This window comes from Capricornis sumatraensis, chromosome 20 (assembly GCF_032405125.1).
Source record: "Capricornis sumatraensis isolate serow.1 chromosome 20, serow.2, whole genome shotgun sequence".
Lineage (NCBI taxonomy): Eukaryota > Metazoa > Chordata > Mammalia > Artiodactyla > Bovidae > Capricornis > Capricornis sumatraensis.
In genome coordinates this window covers 65,162,448-65,189,301 of record NC_091088.1, presented here as the reverse complement: position 1 = coordinate 65,189,301, position 26,854 = coordinate 65,162,448, and the positions used below count along the sequence as shown (strand labels likewise).

Sequence of the window (26,854 nt, the reverse complement as noted above, 5' to 3'; positions counted from 1 at the left end):
CCAATCAACAATGGTGTAATTGGCCACAAACATGAATTTCCATGATTTAGCTTGACATCTATCTCAACAAACAGGAGTATATTTAAAATCCTTATAAGTAAACCCCTTACATTCCAACTTTTGCCCTTGTCCTGGAGTGTTGGTAGTATTGACATGGTTCTCATAAAAGGACAGGGCAGTAAACAGTCTAAGCAATGTGTGGAAATTCTTTTTTGGAGGCAGGATGAAAGCCCACGTCTGTCGACTAACATTAATACATAAGTCTGCTGGGCCCATGCATAAAGGAAGAATTTTATAGCCTAGAGGAATGTTAATTAATCTTCCTTCGTCCTCAGGATGAGAGGGCCCCTCCAAGCTCCAAGGAGGAGGCATATGTACTGAGTCATTAATGGATATAGCCGGTCCTGTATCTGTCCATTCTACAACCTTCAGTAAAGGGGGGTTAGGTATATAAGCCCAATAAGTGTGATTAATCAAGTCAGCCTGAACGGGGAAAGCAAAAGCAAGCATAGTGACAAAAATATTTTTAGGATTCCGAGGCATTCGCTGTTGAGAAACCAGATTTTCAGCTGGATTAGTAAGGGTTTTTATCTGTCCCCAAGTGGGGAAATCATAAGGTCGATGACCTCGAGTGCAGTGTTTCTTGGAAATTTTCAAGTCACCATGGCTTGTACTGGAAATTCCTCCACCTGGGGATTTTGCCATTTCTTCTCTATCATGAATGCCAGTGGCTCCCCTGGGGCGGATCTTCCAAAGAGGGAGCCAGCTGATCTCGTTGGGTCCATCTGGAGAAATCCAAGCATACCCCTTTCCCTGTAATATTAATTTTCCAGATGTCCATTGTTTAGTCCACCCGTCTTGATACCAAATGGGCAGAGGAAGGGAGGTATCCTTCAATGCCTCAATGTTTTTCTGCTTTGTCAAAGTATCCCCTTGAGGCAAGTTTAAAAATTTTAAGCCAATAAAGCTGTATTAAAATCACTGCAGATGGTGATTGCAGCCATGAAATTAAAAGACACTTACTCCTTGGAAGAAAAGTTATGACCAAGCTATATAGCATATTCAAAAGTAGAGACATTACTTTGCCGACTAAGGTCCGTCTAGTCAAGGCTATGGTTTTTCCAGTAGTCATGTATGGATGTGAGAGTTGGACTGTGAAGAAGGCTGAGTGCTGAAGAATTGATATTTTTGAACTGTGGTGTTGGAGAAGACTCTTGAGAGTCCCCTGGACTGCAAGGAGATCAACTCTGGGATTTCTTTGGAAGGAATGATGCTAAAGCTGAAACCAGTACTTTGGCCACCTCATGCGAAGAGTTGACTCATTGGAAAAGACTTTGATACTGGAAGGTATTGGGGGCAGGAGGAAAAGGGGACAACAGAGGATAAGATGGCTGGATGGCATCACGGAGTCGATGGACGCAACTCTGTGAACTCGGGAGTTGGTGATGTACAGGGAGGCCTGGGGTGCTGCAATTCATGGGGTCTCAAAGAGTAGGACACGACTGAGCGACTGAACTGAAGTGAACAATAGTTATAGGATTAAAGAGTATATTGTATTGGAATCTGTTGGGGTCCTTTAACGGACTGGAACCTGGTGGTCCGGAGTCGACGATAAAAAGTGAAAGAGAGAGAGACACGGGCACCCAAGCTCTGATGAAGCAAAGGTGCTTTAATGATCTTTCTGTGAGAGTATATAGGCTGTTGTACAAGAAATTTCTTTTGATAAAAACAAACATACAGCAACCATTACCAAGGGAACAAGGGATTAATAATGGTCACAAGGTCAGGAGACAATCCATATCTCAAGAAAGAGGATCGAGATTAAGCAGTTTTGTCATAAGGAGAAAGTTTACTGAAGGCGTTTCAAGCCTGTCTCCTATGACCTCAGTCCTGAGAGCGGTGTGCTGTTCCACTGGTTTCTGACAACAGAAACTGATAAGGAACAGAGGATTTATGAGGAACAGCACGTTAGAATCCTCCTGTTAAACATTCCCTGACAATTCCCCCTTATTTATATTTGTAAAAAGGGTTCTGACCATTTGAGTTTTTTAGTTCTAACAATTTTGCATGAAGGCAATGGTGAACGACAAGTATAATTGTCAAGACAATCACCAAAATTACAGTTCCAGACCCAGTGCTGTGAGTAATGCTTTGAAACCATCCGCGTAGGTCTAACCCAGATAATTCATCAGCTAGTTGTTCAACTAAAGTTTGCAAATTAGTGGAAGAGGGCAGATTTTTAGAAAAGGTTTCAAAGATTTCTTTTTGTAATAATTGTACATTCAGAGAGGCATTGTCATGTATGTTTTGTAAATGAAATTTGATTTGTTCCCAGTTGTAGGTACTATTATTGAATTGAACAGGTGTAACACAAAATTGAGTAGAATTCCAATCACATTGTAGCATCGCCTGTTTTTGTTCATGTATTAATTGATCTCCAACCCAGTTGATGACTGATTTTGGTTCCTGTATTTCATCTTGAATATCCTCATCTATCTGAGCCTGAGTGGCCCACATAGTATGAGCATCTTTAGTCCAATTTTGGATAAAATTATGTGTTTGAATTGAGGTTTGTAAAGCAATGCCAGGGACAGCAGCAGTGGTGCAAATAGCTATTAATCCCCAAATGCCAAGAATCAGCCATCCAATGAATTGTTTAGATCACCAGAGCAGTTTAACAAGTAACCGGGCAGCAAGTCCAGCCATGGGCCCTTCTTCCCAGGGCCGCTGGAGATTTATTGGTAACCACAGACTACGTTGAGATCGAAGAATCAAAAAGGGTTCATTTCTTAAGGAAACAGGAGAGTTAAGACAAGTATATAATTTGCAATTTATACAAGTTACAGAACGTAAAGTCTTATTGAATTGTAAACTTCCTATAGCTAGAACAAGAGGAAGGGGAACACAAGCTTGTGTGAAATATGATTGATTATTACGAAAGAAATAGTTTCTGTGACTACAATTAGTCCCTGTGAAATGTCCAGTCCAAGTCCTAAGTTCTTTGGTGCTCTCAGCAAGTTTCTAGGTGTCCCATTGTTCAGGCCCAATCTGGTTATGGAGGACTACTCCAGGACGAGGTGGGTGCCATTCCACTGTCAAGCCACCCAAGAAGTCCTTTGTCATGGTAATGTTGCATTATAGTGTTACTAACCTTCTATGCTACTTGAGTAGCATAATCAAGCGCAGTGCTGTTAATCATCATCTGAGCAGTTAGATAACCACATACCATGGGGTCCCCATTCGACAATTGTATGATTAGCTACAAACATTAATTTTCCTGATTTGGCCTGACACTTGTCCCAATGAACTGGAGTATATTTAAAGTTCTTATTAGTAAACGCTTTGGATAGTGTTCTTTGTTCTTTCCCTAACTCTTTCCCTAAAGTTTCAGTAGTATAAACATGGTTCACAGACAAAGAGAGGGCGGTAAATAATCTAAGCAACATCTGAAAGTCCTCTTTAGGAGGCAGGGCAAAAGCCCAAGTTTGTCTGCTAACGTTTATGCATAATTTTGCTCGGCCCATACATGAAGGACTTCATAACCTAGAGAGGTGTTAGTTTCACTTCTTCAAGGTGTGAGGGCCCTTTAAGCCTCCAGGGAGAAGACATATGTATGGAGTCATTGGTTAATATGATTGGCCCTTTCTCCGTCCATTCTACAACCTGAAGTAAAGAGGGGTTGGATATGTAAGCCCAGTGTGATTGATTCGTTCAGCTTGAGTTGGGGGGAGGTGCCAGCAAGCAAAGCAAACCAGGCAACAAAAACATTTTCAGGACTCCAAGGCATTCTCTATTGAGAAACCAGATTTTCAGGTTGATTAGTAAGGGTTTTTATTTGTTGCCCCAGACGGGAGATCATAAGGTTGTTGCTGCTGAGGGCGGTGCTTTCTGGAGATCTTTAGAGCCACCATGGCCTGTATTGGAATTTCTTCCTCCTGGGGTTTTTGTTGTCTCATTTCTTTATATTGAAGGCCGGGGGCCCCCTTGGGTCGGATCTTCCAAAGAGGAAGCCATGTGAGTTCATCTGGGGAAATACAAGCATGCCCCTCTATAAGATTAATTTCCCATATTTCCATTGTCCATTCAACCTGTCTTATTACCAAATGGGCAGAGGAAGAAGAAGAGTCCTTCATTTCCTCAAAATGTTTTTTTCTGCTCGTGTCAAGATATCTCCTTGCAGTAAGTTTAAAAAATTTAAAACAAAGCCATATTAGCAATAGTTATAGGCTTAAAGAATATATTGCATTGGAATCTAGTAAAGTCTGCTCTGGATAAGGAAGATAGAAGTGTTCCTGTGTATTCCCCCGTATTTAATTTTTTATTTGTAGTTTCAGTGTGTAATGTGTTTGTTTAACTGTGTCTTGTGTTTGTGGATTATAAGAAATGTCTGTAATCTGTATAATAGAGGATGAATGTAAAAATTGTTTGAAATGCTTAGAAATACAGGCAAGGTCATTGTCTGTTTTTATAGAATTAGGTGTTGTCATTATTGCAAAGTAAGCTAACAGGTGGGTTATAACGTGTAGTTTCATGTCGGAGAGCTGTGGCCCATATAAAAGAATTTGTATCGATCGAGACATGTAAGAAGGAAGAGGAAGAAAGTTCAGAGCAATGAGTTCCATCCATTTGCCATAAAATTCTCTTTCATTTGTCAGAAACCTTTTTTATATGTTTGTATTTATCATTATGGCAAATAAAATACATATTTATTAATAGTTTAAATCTCTTTAGTTTTTCTGTAAGGAAAACTTTTTGTAAGAGGAAGTTAGTGTTCAGTAATTAATTTTCTAAATCTTACTTTATTTGGAAATGACCTAGCTATTTAATAAACTTCTTATTTCGTTTAGTACAATTTAATGAATTTAGGTTAACTCAATCCTAAGAGATTTCCTTAGGTAGACATTTTGAAAATATAATTATTTTTATTAGAGTTTATCTAAAAGTTTTCATCTCATTTATATATTTATATATATATATAGTGAGTTACTTTTTGTTGACAAACTTAGTTTACCTTAAATCTAGGCACAATAAAAGTATTATATAATGATTTAAGACATGTCTTAATTAGCAAATGATTATATTTAAATAAACATTAAATATTGAATGTTTTTCAGTTGACATGAATTTAAATAGAGCTCATTAATTTCATATTATCCAAAAACAAAGATATACATTGAGACATAGATAATTTTAGATAGACAGACAGACATAGTTTTCCACTTGACATTTAAAATATCTTTCTGATATATGTATATATATATATGTGTGTGTGTGTGTGTGTGTGTGTGTGTGTGTGTGTGTATATATATATTTTTTTTTTTTCCCCCTGAGTTCCACCAATTTGTTTATGTCTGGAGTCCCAGATAGAGTGGGCTGTGTATCCCAAGGACATGATAAGAGTTAACTTCAGGTTTTTCCTTAGGCCTGTTTTTGTTTCCGAGGCAGAATTGGAGCGCCAAAAAAGTATTTTAACAAGTTAACCTTTTCCTAACTGCACATGTAAGAAGAACCGGTTTTGCAATTTCAAAAAAGATTTAATCAGTTTTTTCTGGAGTCTAAAAAATGAATATCATGGCCATTCAGTGTCAAAAATATCACTTCTCCTTTTTGTAGTTACAGTATATTACTAATGATATATGCATGAGGGACTTGCTGTCACATTGGATGTAAAGCCTTGGCTAAAAATTTTGACCAATAGGACTGTTAAGTATACCTTGAGGTAACACAGTCTAATGAAATCTTTTATGAGGCCCGATGTGATTAGGAAAAGGGAGAGAGAAAGTGAATCTCTCTCAGTCTAAAGGGTGTAAAGGCATATTTAAAAAGCAGTCTTGTACATCAGTAATAATAATGTGCCAATTTTGAGGAACAGTGGTAGGGGATGGGATCCCTGGTTGTCGTGCACCCATGGGTTTCATAGATGCATTAACTTTTCTAAGGTCTGTTAAGAGATGTCATTTGTTGGATTTCTATTTTATAACAAAAATAGAGTTCCAAGAAGAGTAAGATTCCTCAATATGTTTTAATTGTGCTTGTCTGTCTATAAGTTCTTTAGTAGCCTGTAATTTTTCTTTCATGAGGGGCCATTGTTCTGTGCAAATAGGCTCATCATTCTTCCAAGTTAGTTTAATAATTGCTTTGTTTGTTAAATGAGCAGTGGCCCCTAGGAAAAATGTGGAATGTATATTTGAGTTTGCCATTTCATAAGTAAGTCCCTTCCTATTAGATTAAGGGGTGCATCTAACACATAAGGTCTTAAGTTGCGGGCTGGCCTTTCAGTCCTTCATGTGGGTAGATTTGAATCTTTTGATAAATTTCTTATACTTTGGTTTGAGATATTCCTGCAATTTGGCAAGAGATTTTTTTCTATAGGCCAGGTTTTGGGCCATAAGTGTTTGGAAATAATAGTAATATCAGATCCAGTGTTGAGGAGACCAGAAAGTCTTGAAGCATTAATTTTGATATTTATATTTGATCAGGCATATTGAGATACCAATGATGTCCATAAGTGCGGGGGACGGCCCGTGAAGGGTTAAGTCCTGGGAGCTGCTCCGCAGGTATGCAGAGCCTTAGGCGTTGTCCTAAGCTCCCTGTCCCGCCACCCTCAAGAATTCTTGTAGCCCTTAAGGCTCCAGGTCGTCTTGCTCCAGGATGTCTTGTTCCTGCAACATGTCCTAGAAGATAGATTATCTTATACACGTATCATAAAAGATAGATTATCTTATTGAATTCTGTACACAATGGTAGGGGTCTGGTGATTGTATTTTGAGATTAAAGAATAACCTTGTACATGTCTTAAGTCACGTACTTTACCCTATAAATACCGTGGCCTAATAAAGGAAGGCATCAGACATAGTGGGTCTGATCCTCTCAACCCCATCTTTTGTCTCTCTTATTTTTCTTAGCGGGGACGCTCCGTTCTCTCCCTTTGCAGGTGCGACTCTTGCTTGTGCTGGCCGCGGCACATAAGGATTGTTTTTGATCTGCCAAATCTGCTTGTCTGTACATTATTAGAAGAGTTAATAGAAATGTAAGGCAACAGAAGTAATTGAGCAATTTTGTCCCCCTTTTTGAATTGCCATAGAATCTGAGATGACATAATTTGAATCTCTCCTTTATAATCTGAATCAATTACTCCAGGGTGAACAGTAATTCCTTTAGAAATCTAACTAGATTGGCCAAGTAAAAGACCAAAGGTTTGTGGGGGCAGGGGTCCAAAAAGTCCGGTAGGTACTGTAGAAGGGACTGCTTGAAGGTAAAGGGAAAAATCATTTAGGGCTGGTATATCGACCGCAGCACTGCCAGATGTTGAGGTTTGAGGGAAAAGATAGAAGTTGCCCCTGGTTTTTGTTGTAGGGGACCTGCGGGGGGCAGGGGGGGGGTCCCCTGTTTGGAGTTTCCCGGAATAGGTTTTCCTTCAATATCAAATTTAGATTTACAGTCTTTGGCCCAATGCATGCCACTATGGCAGCGAGGGCAGATTCTTTGAAGTTTTCTATTAGCCTTCTTAGGGCAGTCCCTTTCTAAATGGTTTTTTTCTCTACATGTAAAGTATCCTTCATTTCCCTTTCTAGAAGTAGCAGCCATTGTCGTAGCTAGCATTTGCATCTTTTGAGTTTCTGATTCTAGATTGCAACAAGCCTTCAAATAATAATAGTCCCAGTCTCACGAATTGGAACCGTAGCTCTCTGACATTCCAGATTTGCATTCTCATAAGCAAGTAATTTCTCTAGCTTTTTTTTTTTTTGGCTTCTTCTCTGATTACAGTACAGGAAATAGCAGTTTCTAATCGAGCTAGAAAACCAGCATAACGTTGATTTTTTCCTTGTAATGTTTTAGTGTAGCTACCTGTAGGCTCTCTTTGAGGAGTAATTCGATCCCAGGCTTCAAGGACCGCTGTTTTCCATTGTTCATGCAATAAGGGAGGGCATTGTGTTTGAGCTTCTATGGTATCAAATTGCTTGGCGCCAGTTAACATTTCAAAAGTAATTTGGTTTGGGGGAGTGCCAGCCCGAGCATTCTTGTTAGCATGATCTCTGGCTATATCATGAAACCACATTGTCCATTGAAGATATTCTCCTGGTTTAAGGAGAGCTTTTATTAAAGTTCGGCAATCATAGGGAATAAAATTTCCAATAGAAGATGCCACAACATTTAGAAGCTCTTTAGTAACAGGCGAATGTGGACCATACATAGTTACAGCCTTTTTCATGTGTTGCATGTGAAAAAAGATTAATACCCTCATATTGAGGTATTATGTGCCCTTGAGCGTCAGGATTTCTTAAAACTGAGAAGATGGAGAAACCATCGGCATCAGAAACTTGTGATTGCAAAGCCTATTAATTCAGAGAGCCTCTGTTGCGGAGGAGAGTGAGTAAGTGCTGATTTTTTGCAAATATGAGTCTGTACCAAGGACTTTTTGTTCAGAAGAGCATAAAAGGTCGTTGCTGAACCATGCAAACATCCATCCAGTAAAAGTATCCACCCAAACTTGTAAGCAAGAATACCCATTAGCTTTTGGCATATGAGTAAAATCAATTTCCCAGCCCTCTCCAGGATGCTTTCCACTTCATTGTAATCCAGATTTTGCTAGCTTTTCAGTCTTTGGGTTATTTTTCTAACAAACCTCACACCTTTTGATAGTGTTCTTTAAGGTTTTCATTACATTTTTACCCTCAAACAAACGAGATGCCATCCGGTATGTACTCTCTGCACCCAAATGAAAACTCTGCTGTAAACCCTTAAGGATTTTCCATTCAGCATTTTCAGGAATTATTAGTCATCCATCCTCGGACTGTAACCATCCTTTATCCGTAATCTTAGTTCCTCTTATATCTTTCTAATTCTTGCTCAGTATATTGTGGTTTTTCCTGTTCTACAGGACCTGTCCAGAATAAGGGTGTCTGTAGTGAAGGGGTTTCTTAAAGTGCCTCTTTTCTGGCTTGACAATCAGCCAGCTGATTACCTTCAGCTGCTTTACTCCCATCCCTGCTGTGCCCTTTGCAATGCATAGCAGCTACTTCTTTAGGACAATATATAGCAGTTAAAAGTCTCTCAATCTCTCTGAAATGCTTCATAGGTTCTCCTGTTGCTGTTTTAAACTGTCTTTCCATATTGCAGCATGAGCATGTAAAGTCAAAAAGGCATACTTAGAATGCATGTAGATATTTACACGCTGCCCTTTGCTTAACTGTAGAGCTCAGGTCAGAGCCACAACTCCGCTAACTGAGCACTGGTTTCCTGGGGGAGAGATTTTGCTTCTAAAACCTGTTCAGCAGTCACCAAGGTGTAACCTGCTTCATGCTTTCCATCCCGAACAAAGGAACTGCCATCTGTAAATATTTCCATGTCAGGATTGTCTAATGGTGTATCCATTATATCCTTCCAAGCTGCATAGTTTAAAGTTAGAAATTGGGAACAATCATGATCAGGTGTTTCATTTTCCTTCTCAGGAAGGAAAGTGGCAGGATTTAAATGTCCACACGCTTTAAGCTTAGTTACTGGTCCTTCTAACAACAATGACTGATTTTAAGAAGCCTACTGTCTGTCATCCAAATATTAACCTTAGAATTTAAGATTCCACTCGCATCATGAGAAGTCAGGACAGTAAGATTTCATCGATTGATTATTTTTAAAGCTTCAGGTGCTAATAAAGCTGCTGTCCCAATTATTCTTAGGGAGTGGGGCCACCCACGTGAAGTTACATCCAATCCTCTACTTAGATAAGCAACAGGTTGCTGGTGAGGCCCTCGGGGTTGTGTCAAAACTCCCAAGGCCACACATTTTCTTTCAGTGACAAACAAATTAAATTCTGACCCTGTGGGCAAGCTCAAAGCAGGAGCTTGCAGGAGGGGAGTCTGAAGAACCTTTAAAAAACAACTTAGGAGAGTCATTGTCAGAATCATTAGGTTCTAACAAAGGAGAGACTTCTGGATTTGTGCCTGCTGGCAGAGGAGGAGCATTTGAAGCAGCCGGGCAGGGCTAGTAGGAACATTTTGAAAATTTTTATGTTCTACTTGGGCCTTTTGTAAAGTTTTATCATCTACTTGATATTCATGCAATAAGTGTTCTGTCTGTTGTCAAGTATTGGGAGGGCTAGAATTTACCTTGAAATGGCAGAATTACAGCTTTAATGGGAGCCCATAGGGGTCAGAAATCAAATGGAATATTTTTTCCCTGCCTGGTGACTCATTCAACAATTTCTTTGACCCGGTGCCAAATTTCTAAATCAAAACGACCTTTATTAGGGGACCAAGGATTTCATTTAACCACTGTTTGAAAGCAACCTCTATTCATTGGCATGAAACCAAATGTCCCTGAGCTTTAAACAAATGGTAAAATAAAGTAGAGAAAAGATGGGGCTTTCCAGCCGTTTGACCCGTGTCTTAGTACTTACCAACCTCAATAGGTCTCAACCTCAATAGGCCCTGAGTCCCTCTGTCCGAAATGCCACGTATACCAGAGTCCCTGTTCGGACGCCACTTTGGGTCCTTTAATGGATCGGAACCTGGCTGTCCGGAGTCGATGATAAGAAACTGGAAGAGAGTAAAAGAGAGAGAGAAAGAAAGAAAGGCACGGAGACCCAAGCTCTGATGGTGCAAAGGTGCTTTAATATTTCTGTGAGTATATATAGACTGTTGTACAAGAAAGTTCTTTCGATAATGATAAAGATCAGAAAACCAAACGTACAGCAACCGTTACCAAGGGAACAAGGGATGAATAATGGGCACAAGGTCAGGAGACAATCCATATCTTAAAAAAGAGGACCGAAACTAAGCAGTTTTGTCGTAAGGAGAATGTTTACTGAAGGAGATTCAAGCCTCTCTCATCTTATGACCTCAGTCCTGGGAGCGGAGTGCTGTTCCACTCCTTTCTGACAATAGAAACTGATAAGGAACAGAGGATTTATGAGAAACAGCACATAGGAATCCTGTTCAACATTCCCTGACAGGAATCTAGTAAAGTCTGCTCTGGATAAGTGTCAGGGGACGTTCAACTTTAAGAGATCCAATATGTTGCATTTTCTTCCTTTGTGTAAGTTCAAGGACTTTCAGTTTCGTGTCAGCGAATAGAGGCTTATCTCCAAATGGTGGTTGAACATAATCCCTGGTTCCCCGATGAAGGCGGTTTCAATTTAGAAATTTGGAACCAGATTAAAGAGAATCTTAAAGGAGCCTCAAGATGGGGAAAAACTATTCCAGAATATTTCTGGCCCTTATGGGCTCTTATTAATAAAGCTGTGATTCTGCCATTTCAAGGTAACTCTAGCCCCTCTCCTCCGCAATATTCGACAATAGGCAGAACACTTGTTACATGAATATGAATTAGATGATGAAACTTTGCAAAAGGCTCAGTTAGAACAACATAAAATATTTCAGAGTTTTCCCACCATCCCTGCCCCAAGTGCTCCCCTTCCTCCTCTTGCAACGGACACGAAACCGAAAGTCCCCTCAATTCAAGAACAAGATGACCCTGACGGTAATTCTTCTGAGGCTCTTTTTGACACTAAGGCTGACAATACTTTTCTTGATGACAATGATAAGCCTTTGGCACGCACTCGTATTTATGAAAAAAAAAAACTATCATGCTTCACGATGAAGGCTTTCTGAGTTACTTGCTTTGCAGTCTCAAATCACTGAGGCTGATGGTTTCTCTGCTTTTCCTGTTTTTGAGAAATACTAACGCCCAAGGGCAAATAATACCTCAATAGCAAGGCATTGATTTTTCTCACATGCAACAAATGAAAAAAGCTGTAACTATGTACGTCCTCATTTGCCTTTTACTATGGAGCTTTTAAATGCTATGGCATCTTCCACTGGAAATTTTGTAACTTTATGATGGGCAACTTTTGATAAGGGCTCATCTTAAACCAGGAGAATATCTTCAGTGGACCATGTGGCTTCAGGGTGTGACCCGAGATCGTGCCAATTCTAATGCTTGAGCTGGTATTCCCCAAAACCAAATTACTTTTGAAATATTAACCCATACAGGGCAATGTGATGCTATAGAAGCTCAAATACAAAGCCCTCCTTGGTGGAAAACTGTAATAATTGTAGTCATCTGGTTCTTGCTGTTTGCTTTTCTATCTGTAACTATATAATGAACCTAAGTGACTTAGGCATTTAAGTTACAAGTGATTGTTCATGCTCCTGCAGTTTCGGCTGCCTCCTCTAGCTATTACTCAGGGCCACTGGATCAGAGGCCCTCCATATGAGGATAAGGAGGATATGTTGCCTCAACAGTTTAGGGTCTACGCCCCTTCCCAGCAGGAAGAAGTTACAGAACGATTTCCCCACCCCTTTCCCTGCCAACAATATTCTCCTAAAAGCAGGAGGAAATGAAAGAGTTAATGCTTAGGCAGGCAGTCCAAGGCCCTGTAAGGAGGAGACAAACATTCTCACTCATGCTTTCCTTAAGCCTTCTGCAGCAACATATCTTGCCAGAGAACTGACCTTTCTTTAGGTCCAGAACTAATGATTACACAGTGAATGTCTTACTCATGGAAATGCTTTTCTTAGGCTCTATGGTAATGATTATAATTGTAACAAATCTTGCCTGGGAACCTGTATCTCAAGACTTGTACCCCTGCTTACACAGCAACAGTATATCTTGCATAGAGACATTGTCTGGAACCTGTTCTCCCTGGCTAATCTTGTACCAAAGTTATCTCAGCACGTATGTCTTGGGAAATGGCCTAATAGACCTCTTAGAACGTTGAGGTATTCCTTTTATCGTTCTCAACAGCTAGTTGAGAAGTATATAAGGTTCCACTTAAACTAATGAGGTGGATACTCTTTCTACCCCCACAAATCTTCTGCCTTTTACTTGGCCGATCTAGTTTGACTTCTAAAGGAATTACTGTTCACCCTGGAATAATTGATTCAGATGATAAGGGAGAAATTCAAATTATGATGTCATCTCAGATACTATGGCAGTTCAAAAATGGACAAAATTGCCCAACTACTTCTTTTACCTTACATGTCTATTAACTCCTCTAATGGCATCTGCACAGGTGGATTTGGCAGTACAGATCAAAACCAATCCTTATGGACGTCAATAGTATCTGAATATGCACGACCAAATATTAATATCAAAATTAATGACAAAATGTTTTCTGGTCTTCTTGATACTGGATCCAATATTACTATTATTTCCAAACATTTATGGCCCAAATCTTGGCCTATACAGAGAATTTCTTGCCAAATTGCAGGAGTTTCTCAAACCAAAGTACAAGAGGTTTATCAAAGTGTCCAAGTATATCCATGTGAGGGACCAAAAGGCCAGCCTGCAACATTATAACCTTATGTGATAGATACACCCCTCAATTTAATATTAAGAGATTTACTTATGCAATGGCAAACTCAAATATATATTCCACATTTTTCCTAGGGGCCACTGCTCACTTAACAGTCAATGCACTTATTAAAATTACTTGGAAAAATGACGAGCCTATTTGGACAGAGCAATGGCCCCTCACAAAAGAGAAATTGGAGGCTACTAAAGAACTTATCAATACACAATTGAAATCACAGCATATTGAAGACTCTTATTCCCCTTGGAATCTCCTATTTTTGTAATAAAGAAATCTGGCAAATGGCATCTCTTAACAGACCTTAGGAAAATTAATACTATCTATGAAACCTATGGGTGCATTGCAACCAGGAATTCCATCACCTACCACTATCCCTCAAAACTGGCATATTATAGATTTATAAGATTGCTTTTTTACTATGCCTTTACACCCTCTAGACCCAGAGAGATTTGCTTTCTCTCTTCCTTATCCTAATCATATTGGGCCTAATAAACGATATCAGTGGACTGTATTGCCTCAAGGAATGATGAATTCTCCTACCATGTGTCAATATTATGTAGCCAAAGCCCTTGAACCTGTGAGAAAACAATTTCCTATCTTTCTTGTTATTCATTATATGGATGATATATTGTTTTCAGCTCCCTGTGTTTTAGAAACTCAACAAATGTTTGACATAGCTCAAAAATGCTTGAAAGACTCTGGATTAATCATTGCTCCTGAAAACATTCAAACCTCTACTCCTTACCATTACTTAGTCTCTGTTGTTAATAGACAACGTATTACTCCCCAACTAACAGAGATTCATGTTGATAAATTATCAACCTTGCATGGTTTTCAAAAACTTTTAGGCGATATAAACTGGATTAGACCCACTTTAGGCATTGCAAATGATCAACTGACTAATTTATTGAATACTTTGAAAGGAGATCCCTATTTAAATAGCCCTCGTTTAATACAAAATAAATTGCAAGAACAGTTTCTTACTCGTGTTAGACTTGATTTACCTCTCGAGTTGTTTATACTCCCTTCTCTCCCTTCCCCCACGGGACTTCTTGCCCAACAAGAACACCTGATAGAATGGATCTATACCCATTTTAGAGGGACAAGGTCACTTACGCCCTATATTGATTTGATCACTCTAATAATTATCAATGGGAGAAATAGAACTAAGACTCTGATTGGCTCTGATCCTCATAAAATTGTAATTAATAAATCTCAATTCGAGAATGCACTACAAACATCTACCAAGTTCCAAATAGCCTTTCTGGAATATTTTAAAGATATTTCATTTCATTATCCTTCTAACAAACTATGGAATTTCTTCAAAAATACTGAATTTATTCTCTCTTGCATTGTCACCTTACAACCTATACCTCGAGCGGATGTTTTCTATATAGATGGAACTAAAAACACCAAAGCCTCATTCTGGTCTGTCAAAGAATACAAAGTCTTTTATACTAAAATTCATTCTGCTCAACAAAACGAATTATATACTCTTATTCAAGTTATTCACCTACATCCTTACCCTATTAATATAGTCTCTGACTCTTTATATTCAGTTTTTATATTAAGAAATATAGAAACCTCTATTATAAATTCCAATCAACCTATTATTCAACAAGTTTTTCTCAAACTACAGTCTCTTATTAGGGACTGCACTTCCCCCATTTATATTACCCATACCCAAACACATTCCTGCCTTCCTGGCCCTATGACTCATGGTAATGAACAAACTGATAAACTTGTTTCTTTTGCTACTCCTGAGGAACAACATGCTCTATTGTACAATAATGCTGGCTCCTTAAACCAAATTTACAAAATTCCATACCAACATGCTAAAGAAATCATTAATAATTGCTCTATTTGTAGTCCCCTACATCTTCGACCCGGTGCACAGGGTGTTAATCCTCGAGGATTACAACCCAATGAATTATGGCAGATGGATGTAACTCATTGCCCTGAACTTTCTCCATCATCTTTCCTACATGTCTGTATCATCACAAATTATTTTATATGGGCCACCCCTCTTCGAGGTGAGGCTACACGGCACGTTATAACCCACCCATTAGCTTGTTTTGCAATAATGGGAACTCCCAACTCTATAAAAACAGGCAACGGCCCTGCCTATACTTCTAGGCAATTCAAACAATTTTTACAGTCTTTTTCTATTCAACATATTACAGGCATTCCTTATAATCCACAAGCACAGGGCATAATTGAATGAGCACATCAAACACTGAAACTACAAATTAAAAAATTTGTAAGGGGGAGTATGCAGGAACATTTCTATCTTCCTTATCCAGAGCAGATTTTACTAGATCTCAACACTGTATACTCTCTAATCCTATAACTATTGTTAATACAGCTTTATTTGTTTTAAATTTTTTAAACTTACCTCAAGGAGATATCTCGACACAAGCAGAAAAACCTTTCGAGGAATTAAAGGATACCTCTCTTCCTCTGCCCATTTGGTATCAAGACGGGCTCACTAAGCAATGGAAATTTGGGAAATTATCTTACAGGGAAAGGGATATGCTTGTATTTCTCCAGATGGATCCAACGAACTCAGTTGGCATCCTCTTCAGAAAATCTGCCCCAGGGGAGCCTCCAGTGTTCAAAATAAAGACGAAAAAACAAAACCCTGGGAAAAAAATATTCCAATAAATGTCATGGTGGCTCTCAAAATCTTCAAGAAGCATCACCTTGGATGTCATCGACCTGATGATCTCCCTACTTGGGGACAAATAAAAACCCTTACTTATCAAGCTGAAAATCTGGTTTCTCAGCAGGGAATGCCTCGGAATCCAGAGAAGATTTTTGTTGCTATGCTTGCTTTCCTTGCTTTTGCTTCCCCTGCTCAAGCTGAATTATCATACTTATTGGGCCTATATACCCAACCCCCCTTTACTGCAGGTTGTAGAATTGACAGATAAAGGACCGATCATATCCACCAATGACTCAGTACATGTGCCTCCTCCTTGGAGCTTGGAGGGGCCCTTTTATCCTGAGGAAGAAGGCAGATTAATATTTCTCTAGGGTATGAAGTCCTTCCTCTCTGCATGGGTCCAGCAGAATTATGCATTAACATTAGCCGACAAACATGGGCTTTCGTTCTGCCTCCAAAGAAGAACTTTCGGACATTGCTTGGACTGTTTACTGCCCTTTCTTTCTATGAGAACCATGTCAACACTACTGAAACTCTAAGAAAAGGACAAAAGTCGTTATGCAAAGGCTTTGCATGTAAGAACTTTAAATATACTCCTGTTCATATATATATATATATGAATATACAGATGTCAAGCTAAATCAAGGGAATTAATGTTTGTGGCCGATTACACCATAGTTGATTGGGGACCCCACGGTATGTGGTTGTCTAACTGTTCAGATGATATTAATAGCACTGTCTGTGATTATGCTACTCAAGTAACATAGAAGGTTACTGATACTATGATGGAACATTACCATGACAAAGGACTTCTTGGCTGGCTTGATGGTGAAATGGCACCCCTTCGCCCTCGAATCATCCTCAGTAAACGGATTGGGCCTGAACAATGGGACATCTGGAAACTTGCCGCGAGCACCAAAGAACTTGGAACTTGGACTGGATATTTCATGGGGACCAGCTGTAGTCATAGTAACTATTCCTTTCGTTATAATCATTCATATTTCATACAAGCTTGTGTTCCCCTTTTGTTACAGCTATAGGGAACTTGCAGTTTAATAAGGCTTTCTGTTCTGTGACTTGTATAGATTGCAAATTGTATACTTGTCTTAATTCCTAGGTTTCTTTGAAAAACGAATCCCTTTTGATTCTTCAATCTCGACATAATCTATGGTTGCCAGTAGATCTCCAACGACCCTGGGAAGAGGGTCCCATGGCAGGACTTGCCTCCCAGTTACTTACTAAAGTACTTCGATGATCTAGACGATTTATTGGATGGTTAATTCTTGGCAGTTGGGGATTAACTACCATTTGCACTACTGCTGCTATCGCAGGCATTGCTTTACAAGCCTCAGTTCAAACACACAACTTTATTCAAAATTGGAGCAAAGATGTGCATGCTATGTGGACCACTCAGGCTCAGATAAATGAGGAAGTTCAAGATGAAATACAGGAAATAAAAACAGCCATCCAATGAGTCAGCGATCAATTAATAGATTTACAAAAGCAAGTTATACTAAAATGTGACTGGAATTCTGCTCAATTTTGTATTACCCCTGTTCAGTTCAACTATAGTGCCTACTATTGGGAACAAATCAAATTTCTTTTGCAAGACATACATGATAATGCTTCCTTAAATGTACAATTATTACAAAAGGAAATCTTTGAAACCTTCTCTAAGAGTCTACCTTCTTCCAACAATTTGGAAAGCTTAGCGGAACAGCTAGCTGATCAATTATCTGGGCTAGACCCTCGAGGATGGTTTCAAAGAATTACATGTAGTGTTGGATCTGGAGCTATAATGCTGATAAGTATCCTGGTGATTATATTTGTAGTATACTGATGCTTTTCAACTAAAATTGTTCAAACTAAACACACTCAATTGGTCAGGGCCTTTTTCACAAGAAGTATCTACAGTCACCCCCAATTGTGAAAAAATAAAAAAGAGGGAATTCTCAGGGGATGTTCAACTTTAAGGGATCCAATATGTTGCATTTTCTTCCATTGTGTGCCATTTCTCAAGACTCTCTGTTCCTTATCAGTTCCTGGAAAACAGGAACAAGCAGAGCTGCACGCAGTTCTCAGGACTGAGATCATAGGAAAGAGCACCTGCTTCGATTCCCTTCAGTAACTCCCTTCAGTGACCTTTTACTTACAGGACTATCCATTTTCTTACAACTGATGGAATTTCATTCTTAATGGCTGAGTAATCATTTTAATTGAAGATATATAAGCATGCGTTTCTGAAAATAAAGTACCCTTGTTTCACTTGAGACTTGGGTCCCCCGCATTCTTCTTTTGCCTTCTTTTCGTTGACTCTAGACCCCAGGGCCCAGTCTGTAAAGACTATAACAGATAAGGAAGATAGAAGTGTTCCTGTGTATTCCCCCTTTTAGATTTTTTTTATATGTAGTTTCAGTGATGTGCTAATTCTACTATGCACTATTCTTGTGGATTATAAGGAATAACTGTAATATGTTTAATAGGAAATGATTGTAAGAATTGTTTGAATGGCCTAGAAATATAGGTAGGGCCATTGTCTGCTTTTATTGAACTAGGTGTTCCCATTATTGTAAAGCAAGTTAATAGGTGGGTTATAACATGTAGCTTCACCTTGGGGAGGTGTGGCCCATATAAAAGAAGAATTTGTATCAATTGAGATATGTAAGAAGGAAGAGGGAGAAAGTTCAGGGCAATGAGTTACATATATTTGCCATAGTTCATTGGGTTGTAATCCTCGAGGATTGATATTTTGTGCAAAGGGTCGAAGATGTAAGGGCCTACAAGTAGAGATATTATTAATGATTTCTTTAGCATGTCGGTATGGAATTTTCCAAATTTGATGTAATGAGCCAGTATTATTGGATAATAGAGCATGATGCTCTTCAGGAGTAACAAAAGAGACAAGTTTATCAGCTTGTTCACTGCCGTGAGCCATCGGGCCAGGAAGACAAGAATGTGTTTGAATATGGGTCCTTTGAAGAAAAGTTATGACCAACCTAGATAGCATATTGAAAAGCAGAGACATTGCTTTGCCAACAAACGTCTGTCTAGTCAAGGCTATGGCTTTTCCAGTGGTCACATATGGATGTGAAAGTTGGACTGTGAAGAAAGCTGAGCGCCGAAGAATTGATGCTTTTGAACTGTGGTGTTGGAGAAGACTCTTGAGAATCCCTTGGACTGCAAGGAGGTCCAACCAGTCCATCCTAAAGGAGATTAGTCATGAGTGTTGATTGGAAGGAGTGATGTTGAAGCTGAAACTCTAATACTTTGGCCACCTGATGCAAAGAGCTGACTCATTGGAAATGACACTGATGCTGGGAAAGATTGAGAGCAGGGGGAGAAGGGGACGACAGAGGATGAGATGGTTGGATGGCATCACCGACTCAATGGACATGGGTTTGCATGGGCTCCGGGAGTTGGTGATGGACAGGGAGGCCTGGTGTGCTGCGGTTCATGGGGTTGCAAAGAGTTGGACATGACTGAGCGACTGAACTGAACTGAACACCTAATTGATATGTAACCGAATCTATCTACCATGTTCTCATTCCACATTATCTATGTCCTTCATTTAATCCCTAAAGAGGAATACTCAAGACATCTGGCTCCTCCCATGGCTGGAATTCCTCAGGGATGTGTGACCTGTTTGCTAAACATGAATGCTTGACTTTGACATATTACCTTTTAATCTTTCTCCAGGCATTGCTTTCCATGCAAAGTTTAATGACAAGTATAATGAAAGTCATAGCAGACTCTTGGTAGGGGAGCACCTGTAAGAAAACTTTCTCTTACCCCCAATGTGAAATATGTAATTTATACACCACACCCACCTAGATAAAATTACACAACAGGTAAATTAGCTTCCACAAGTACATGATCTGATTTGTCGAGGAATAAGGTTTATATTTGAGATGCTCAGTATAAGGTTTGTGAAAGTGAAGTCACTCAGTCGTATCCGACTCCTTGCGAGACCATGAACTGTAGCCTACCAGGGTCCTCTTTCCATGGGATTTTCCAGGCAATAGTACTGGAGTGGATTGCCATTTCCTTCTCCAGGGGATCTTCCCAACCCAGGGATTGAACCCAGGTCTCCCAAATTTTAGACAGACACTTTACCATCTGAGCCACCAGGGAAGTTTTGTAGTCCTCATCAAACTCTGAACCTGTTCTGTGTCTGGTATCCTTTAACCCATGGCCCTCTAATCTAGGAGTCATGCCATCCTGGTAGCTGACCAGCCATAAAGGATTGCTCAAAAGCCAAACAATATATGGCTTTTGTGATTTGTCAGTAACAGTGAAGAATTTCTGTCACCACACGGTGTTCTTAAAAATGCTCATTACACATTAATGCACATAGAACATTATAGTCTCGGTAAATTGAAGTGAAACCATATCAAGATTCTTCTCTGACTGCTATGAGAGGGAGACTCAAACTACAAGGGGAAAAAGTGCAAAGACAAGATATATAAATTTTTAAAGCTGCACAAAAAATGCCAGCAAATTTGGAAACTTCAGAAGTGGCCACAGGACTGAAAAGGTCAGTTTTCATTCCAATCCCAAAGAATGCTCAAACTACCACACAACTGCACTCACCTCACACACTAGTAAAGTAATGCTCAAAATTCTCCAAACCAGGCTTCAGCAATATGTGAACTGTAAACTTCCAGATGTTCAAGCTGGTGTTAAGAAAAGGCAGAGGAACCAGAGATTAAATTGCCAACATCTGCTGGATCATGGAAAAAGCAAGAGAGTTCCAGAAAAACATCTATTTCTGCTTTATTGACTATGCCAAAGGCTTTGACTGTGTGGATCACAAGAAACTGTGGAAAATTCTGAAAGAGATGGGAATACCAGACCACCTAACCTGCCTCTTGAGAAATCTGTATGCAGGTCAGCAAGCAACAGTTAGAACTGGACATGACACAACAGACTGGTTCCAACAGACTGGTTCCAAATAGGAAATAGTATGTCAAAGCTGCATATTGTAACCCTGCTTATTTAACTTCTATGCAGAGTACATCATGAGAAACGCTGGACTGGAAGAAGCACAAGCTGGAATCAAGATTGCCGGGAGAAATATCAATAACCTCAGATATGCAGATGACACCACTCTTATGGCAGAAAGTGAAGAGGAGCTAAAAAGCCTCTTGATGAAAGTGAAAGTTGAGAATGAAAAGGTTGACTTAAAGCTCAACATTCAGAAAACGAAGATCATGGCATCTGGTCCCATCACTTCATGGGAAATAGATGGGGAAACATTGGAAACAGTGTCAGACTTTACTTTTCTGGGCTCCAAAATCACTGCAGATGGTGACTGCAGCCATGAAATTAAAAGACGCTTACTCCTTGGAAGAAAAGTTATGACCAACCTAGATAGCATATTCAAAAGCAGAGACATTACTTTGCCGACTAAGGCCCGTCTAGTGAAGGCTATGGTTTTTCCTGTGGTCATGTATGGATGTGAGAGCTGAACTGTGAAGAAGGCTGAGCACCGAAGAATTGATGCTTTTGAACTGTGGTGTTGGAGAAAACTCTTGAGAGTCCCTTGGACTACAAGGAGATCCAAGCAGTCCATTCTGAAGGAGATCAACCCTGGGATTTCTTTGGAAGGAAGAAGGTGAAACTCCAGTACCTTGGCCACCTCATGTGAAGAGTTGACTCATTGGAAAAGACTCTGATGCTGGGAGGGATTGGGGGCAGGAGGAGAAGGGGATGACAGAGGATGAGATGGCTGGATGACATCACTGACTCGAGGGACGTGAGTCTGAGTGAACTCTGGGAGTTGGTGCTGGAGAGGGAGGCCTGGCCTGCTGCAATTGATGGGGTCGCAAAGAGTCGGACAGGACTGAACGACTGAACTGAACTGAATTCATATGAAATTATGGATTCTAGGCAAACTTATTGTGATAATCGTTTCACAGTATACGTATCAGTTAATATTTTCTCTGTAGCTTAAACTTACACAATGATATTTGTCATTGTAAGAGTTGCTTATACAACCCCCTTTTTACACTGTTTAAAGAGTTGGGTTTAGAAAGGGGAAATAATTAAAACAAGTTGGATACAAGAAACAATAATGCAGTTTTTAATCATTTAAAGTTTCTTGCTGTTAAAAGGCTGTGGTTAGTGACCCAAATGGTCACATCCCTTAAGTCCTCCATCTCAGACACCCACGTACTGACCCTGAGTTTGTTGAACTCAGCACTATGTTAAGTTTGCTCTTTTGTAGGGTATGAGTAGGGGATAGCCCATTTCTACCCAGGCAGAATTTTGTGTTTGTAATACGGAGACTAGTCTCGTTTTTGTTTCTTAAAACTGCCCCAGTTCCCAGATCCCTGAGTTGCTTCAGCCTCACTAGCAGGATCTGAGCACAACATGCTGTGAAAAACAGCTTTTTATTGAGAATAAGCCCTTTTAGTCTTAAGAGGAAGTACCTTGGCTTCCGACATAACTTGAAGCTTTTACCTGAGCAGTGTTACAGACTGTAACTTAATGCTGTCAAGGTAACAGCCCCGCCCCCCTCCGCGCCCCGCCCCTCTCCGCGCCCCGCCCCTCCCACGAACTCTGAGCACAGCGGATGCTCGCCCCGCCCCTGGTCGGAAGCCGCGGCTCCAATACCAAAAGCCCTTTCCCACGGAGCCGGAAGTTGGAGAGCGCGGAGCCGAGGTCCCCGAGCGGCGCCTAAGCTTCCTTCTAGAGTAAGTTTGCAGAGCTCGCCACCCCTCCAACCCCCACCTCCGCCCCCGCTCACCCGTCCTCATGGTGTGGGAATTGCCAGCGACCTGAACACCCTGGCACCCGGTGCTCGGCCCGAATAAACGCTGCCGCTGCCGTTGCGGCCCAGTTATCTTTTCGTTTGGGTTTTAAGTGTTGCTGAGGCGGTTTCGACCCTCGGTGCTAGTAGACACCGCCTCTGGTGACATTTTCCTGCTTAAAACCCTTGTTTACCTCTGCCTCGCCAAGTAAAGCCCTCTCTCGCGAGTTGGAGTCGCGCCCGCCACGTCGCCTTCTCGACCGCTGGAGGCAGAGCCCAGATAGGCCGCGCGCCCTCTCCCTGGTCCTGGGATTCCGGAGAGGCCGCCGCGCTCCTGAGCCCCCTCCCTCCCAGTCCTCTGTCCTCGCGTCTCCTGAGGCCGGTCCTTCTGCCCCGCAGCAGCCTCCTTTCCTGTCAGCCCGTCCCTTCACCCCGCATAGGGTAGGTGACCTGTGACAGCCAGTGCTGTTCCATGCCCAATTCAACTCGGTCGGAAAAGGTGATCTTCCGGCCCGGGGGCGTCTCGTTCTGTCGCCCACTCAGTAAATTCAGGAGGCAGGAGGATCAGGAGAAGCAGAGTCAGAAGGACTGAGAGAAATAACTGAAGCTGAGGAGAAAAGCATCAGGGAGAACGAATGGGAAAACAGAATGGCTGAGGGATTTGCAAAGGGATAGTCAAGTCAAAGAGGTTAAGCCTTGAAAATAGCCAAGTGAGTAAAATAGAGAAGTATTAATTTATCAGAAAGCCAGATCTCCAGGGACTGGAAAACAGCACAGGGAGAACTGCCCTGTCTCAGTGATGGGAGCGGGGAGGCGAAGGGCGATGAGGACGTCAGAGGTGGAGAGTCCCTAACTGGGTTTCAGCCGGGTTTGAGTCCAGGCCTCTTCGGTTAGAGTCCCGAGTTGTGTTTTCACCCGGTTGGAGTCCCGCCACAAGGGTTCAAGTCTCAATCTGAGGTGGCAGGTTTTATGGTGCTGGCAGAGAAAGGTAGGAGCAGAGGAAGAAAGGGCTGGAAGGAAGCATAGCCATTGGTCTCCCAGAGAGTGGGGAGGAAGGTAAGTCACAGCGAGACGAGGGGAGTAATCTGGAGCGCAGAGAGGGAGCCGAAATGGGAGAGGAGAGAGGCAGACATAGGTATGGATTTTTGAAAGACTCAGGAAGGTTGGAGAGAGAGCATTTCGAGGGGGAACGAACTGCAGCAGCCTGGGACAGGACACGTGTGAGGGAGGAAATAGGACGGGAACAGCAGGAGAGCAGAGGGGGAGAAAAAGACACACCAGACCCAGATGAAATAGGGAGATAGGGGAACAGAGGGGTCAGCTCGATCCAGGTGTGGCCAGTTATTTGGATACAGATGATTTTTTTAGTTATACAGAGGAGGATGAGAATTTCAAAACTCCTGTCTATGAGGCTTGTGTCTTTTTTTATTACTCGTGGCCGAAGATGACTTTCATGTGCAAACCCTGTTGAGCCTGGGGCAGTGGCTTGATTCACTGAGCTGTGAGTGACCCCCTTCCCTTGTCCTATCATAAGATAGAGGTCAGGGAAGAAGAGACCTGGGGCAAGAAATGACTGACTCTTGAGTGTCACTCTGTGGTAGCACTTTTTCTTTTAATGAATTTTTTTGGCTGTGCTGTGCTGTGGGCTCAGGAGTTGTGGCTCCCAGGTTCTAAAGCACAGGCTCAGTAGTTGTGCACCGGCTTAGCTGCTTGTACTTGTGGGATCTTCCTGAACCAGGGATAGAACCCATGTCCCCTGCATTGTCAGGGAGATTCTTATCCACTGTATCATTATTGGGTAGCATTTTTAAAGGAACACTTTAAAAAAAAAAAACAAAACAGATTCACATTTTCTCCTTTCTTTATGTATGGTGCTTTTTGTAGGTTGAAATAGGTCTTAATTCATTCAGTTTCTGTACTCATTTTTAACTTCAGAAATAAGCGTTTTTAGTTTCCAGTATTCTACTCTTATCATCCTTTTCTAAATATGATTATTCTCCACAATTTTTTAAACTTTGACACCAGATTATTAGATTAAAAATAATTCTTTTTTTTTTTTTTTCAAATTTTTTTCAGATTCATTCCTTGCCTGAATGCTTTCTTCCCTTCATCTCATACATTTGAAATTTTCTTTGGTAAGTAGTAAATCATCTTAGACTATTTTGTGCCATACTTAGCAAAAGTGTCACCTCGTTTGTCAGTTTTAATGAGATAGATGAACCTAGAACCTATTATACAGAGTGAAACAAGTCAGAAAGAGAAAGACAAATACTGTATATTAATGCATGTATATGGAATTTAGAAAGATGGTACCAGTGATCCTACATGCAGGGCAACAAAGGGAGACACATGTAAAGAACAGACTTTTGGACTCAGTGGGAGAAGGTGAGGGTGGGATGATTTGAGAGAATAGCACTGAAACATGTAAATTACCATATGTAAAATAGAATGATCAGTGCAAGTTCAATGCAGGAAGCAGGGCACCCAAAGCCAGTGCTCTGGAACAACCCAGGGAGATCTGGTGAGGATGGAGGTGGAAGAGGGTTCAGAATGGGGGAGCTGCTTCTGCTGCTAAGTCGTGTCAGTCATGTCCAACTTTGTGCGACCCCATAGACAGCAGCCCAACAGGCTCCTCTGTCCCTGGGATTCTCCAGGCAAGAATACTGGCATGGGTTGCCATTTCCTTCTCCAATGCATGAAAGTGAAAAGTGAAAATGAAGTCATGCAGTAGTTTCTGACTCTTAGACTCTTAGCGACCCCATGGACTGCAGCCTACAAGGCTCCACCATCCATGGGAATTTCCAGGCAAGAGTACTGGAGTGGGGTGCCATTATAGTCACTGCTGCTCCTGCTGCTAAGTCACTTCAGTCGTGTCCGACTCTGTGCGACCCCACAGATGGCAGCCCACCAGGCTCCCCTGTCCCTGGCATTCTCCAAGCAAGAACAGTGGAGTGGGTTGCCATTTCCTTCTCCAATGCATGAAAGTAAAACGTGAAAGTGAAGTCGCTCAGTCCTGTCAGACTCTTAGTGACCCCATGGACTGCAGCCTACCATGCTCCTCCATCCATGGGATTTTCCAGGCAAGAGTACTGGAGTGGGGTGCCATTGCCTAGCAGTCTGTGAATGAAGGAAAGGAAGGTTTTAAAACTCAGAATGGCACCAGGCCCCTCATTCATAAAATGCATTTTGGGATAATCTTGGTAGCAGATGATTCATCCCAGGCCATAAAATGATTAACTTGAATCTTGTAGAAGGGCAGATTACCATACAAATAGTTTTGTTTACATAGATTAGGGGAACAATATCTGAGTATAGCATACTGGTTTGTGAAGTAGGTTCTGAGCCATTAGGTGGAACTGACTTGAAGACAGAGTCTGGGTAAGTGCATAGTCCATTCACGTAGCTTAAGACAAACATTTCCATCAGAAAAATGCATTGGTTAACTCAAGGTTTGAGAATAGTTAACTTCAAGTGAAACCAGGTGTCATTATGGTAACAAGTATGTGAAGAGAAACATCCTTTTAAATTTGTATAGAGAAGGAAAAAAGTATTGCGTTTGTTTCCCCCTGCCGCTTAAGAGAGATAAAAATGTCTGACTCTTGCAGCCTATTTGCTCCATTTGGAGACCCCTGGCCTTCCTGCCTGTTACCCTCTCAGCCCCACCTTTTCTTTTAGAAGAATTATGTTGCCTAGGGAAAAGGGGCATTGTTCTTGTTCCATAACTGCTTCCGAGCTGACAAGGGGTGTTGTCCCTAAATTGGTGAGGCAACATATTCTCCTAACCCTCATACCGAAGATGTCTGATCCAGGGCCCCCAAATAGTAGTTGGAAGAAGCTGCAGCAGTAGCAGGAGTTTGAGCAACTATTGGAGGAAGAGAGATCCCTTCCAGGGTCCAAAACTGAGCTCTTGTCTAACACTCGGAAATGAATTGTCCGAGGAGATACATGTGCTGACAAAGCAAGAGATTGTATTGGGAAAGGGCACCCGGGTGGAGAGCAATAGGGTAAGGGAACCCAGGAGAACTGCTCTGCCACATGGGTCGCAGTCTCGGGTTTAATGGTGAAGAGATTAGTTTCCAGGTGGTCTTTGGCCAATCACTCTAACTCAGAGTCTTTCCTGGTGGTG

The 26,854-nt window shown here is 41.1% G+C and overlaps 1 protein-coding gene across 1 annotated transcript in view; it reads left to right on the top strand.

Moving 5' to 3' along the window:
* The first annotated feature begins 22,639 nt into the window (after window positions 1-22,639).
* LOC138096465 (zinc finger protein 665-like) overlaps window positions 22,640-26,854 on the top strand; it is a 32,768-nt gene continuing 28,553 nt past the window's right edge. The window contains exons 1-2 of the mRNA XM_068992681.1: window positions 22,640-22,672; window positions 24,805-24,863. The gene's annotated coding sequence lies outside the window, so the exon portion shown is untranslated. The remainder of the gene's footprint in view (window positions 22,673-24,804; window positions 24,864-26,854) is intronic.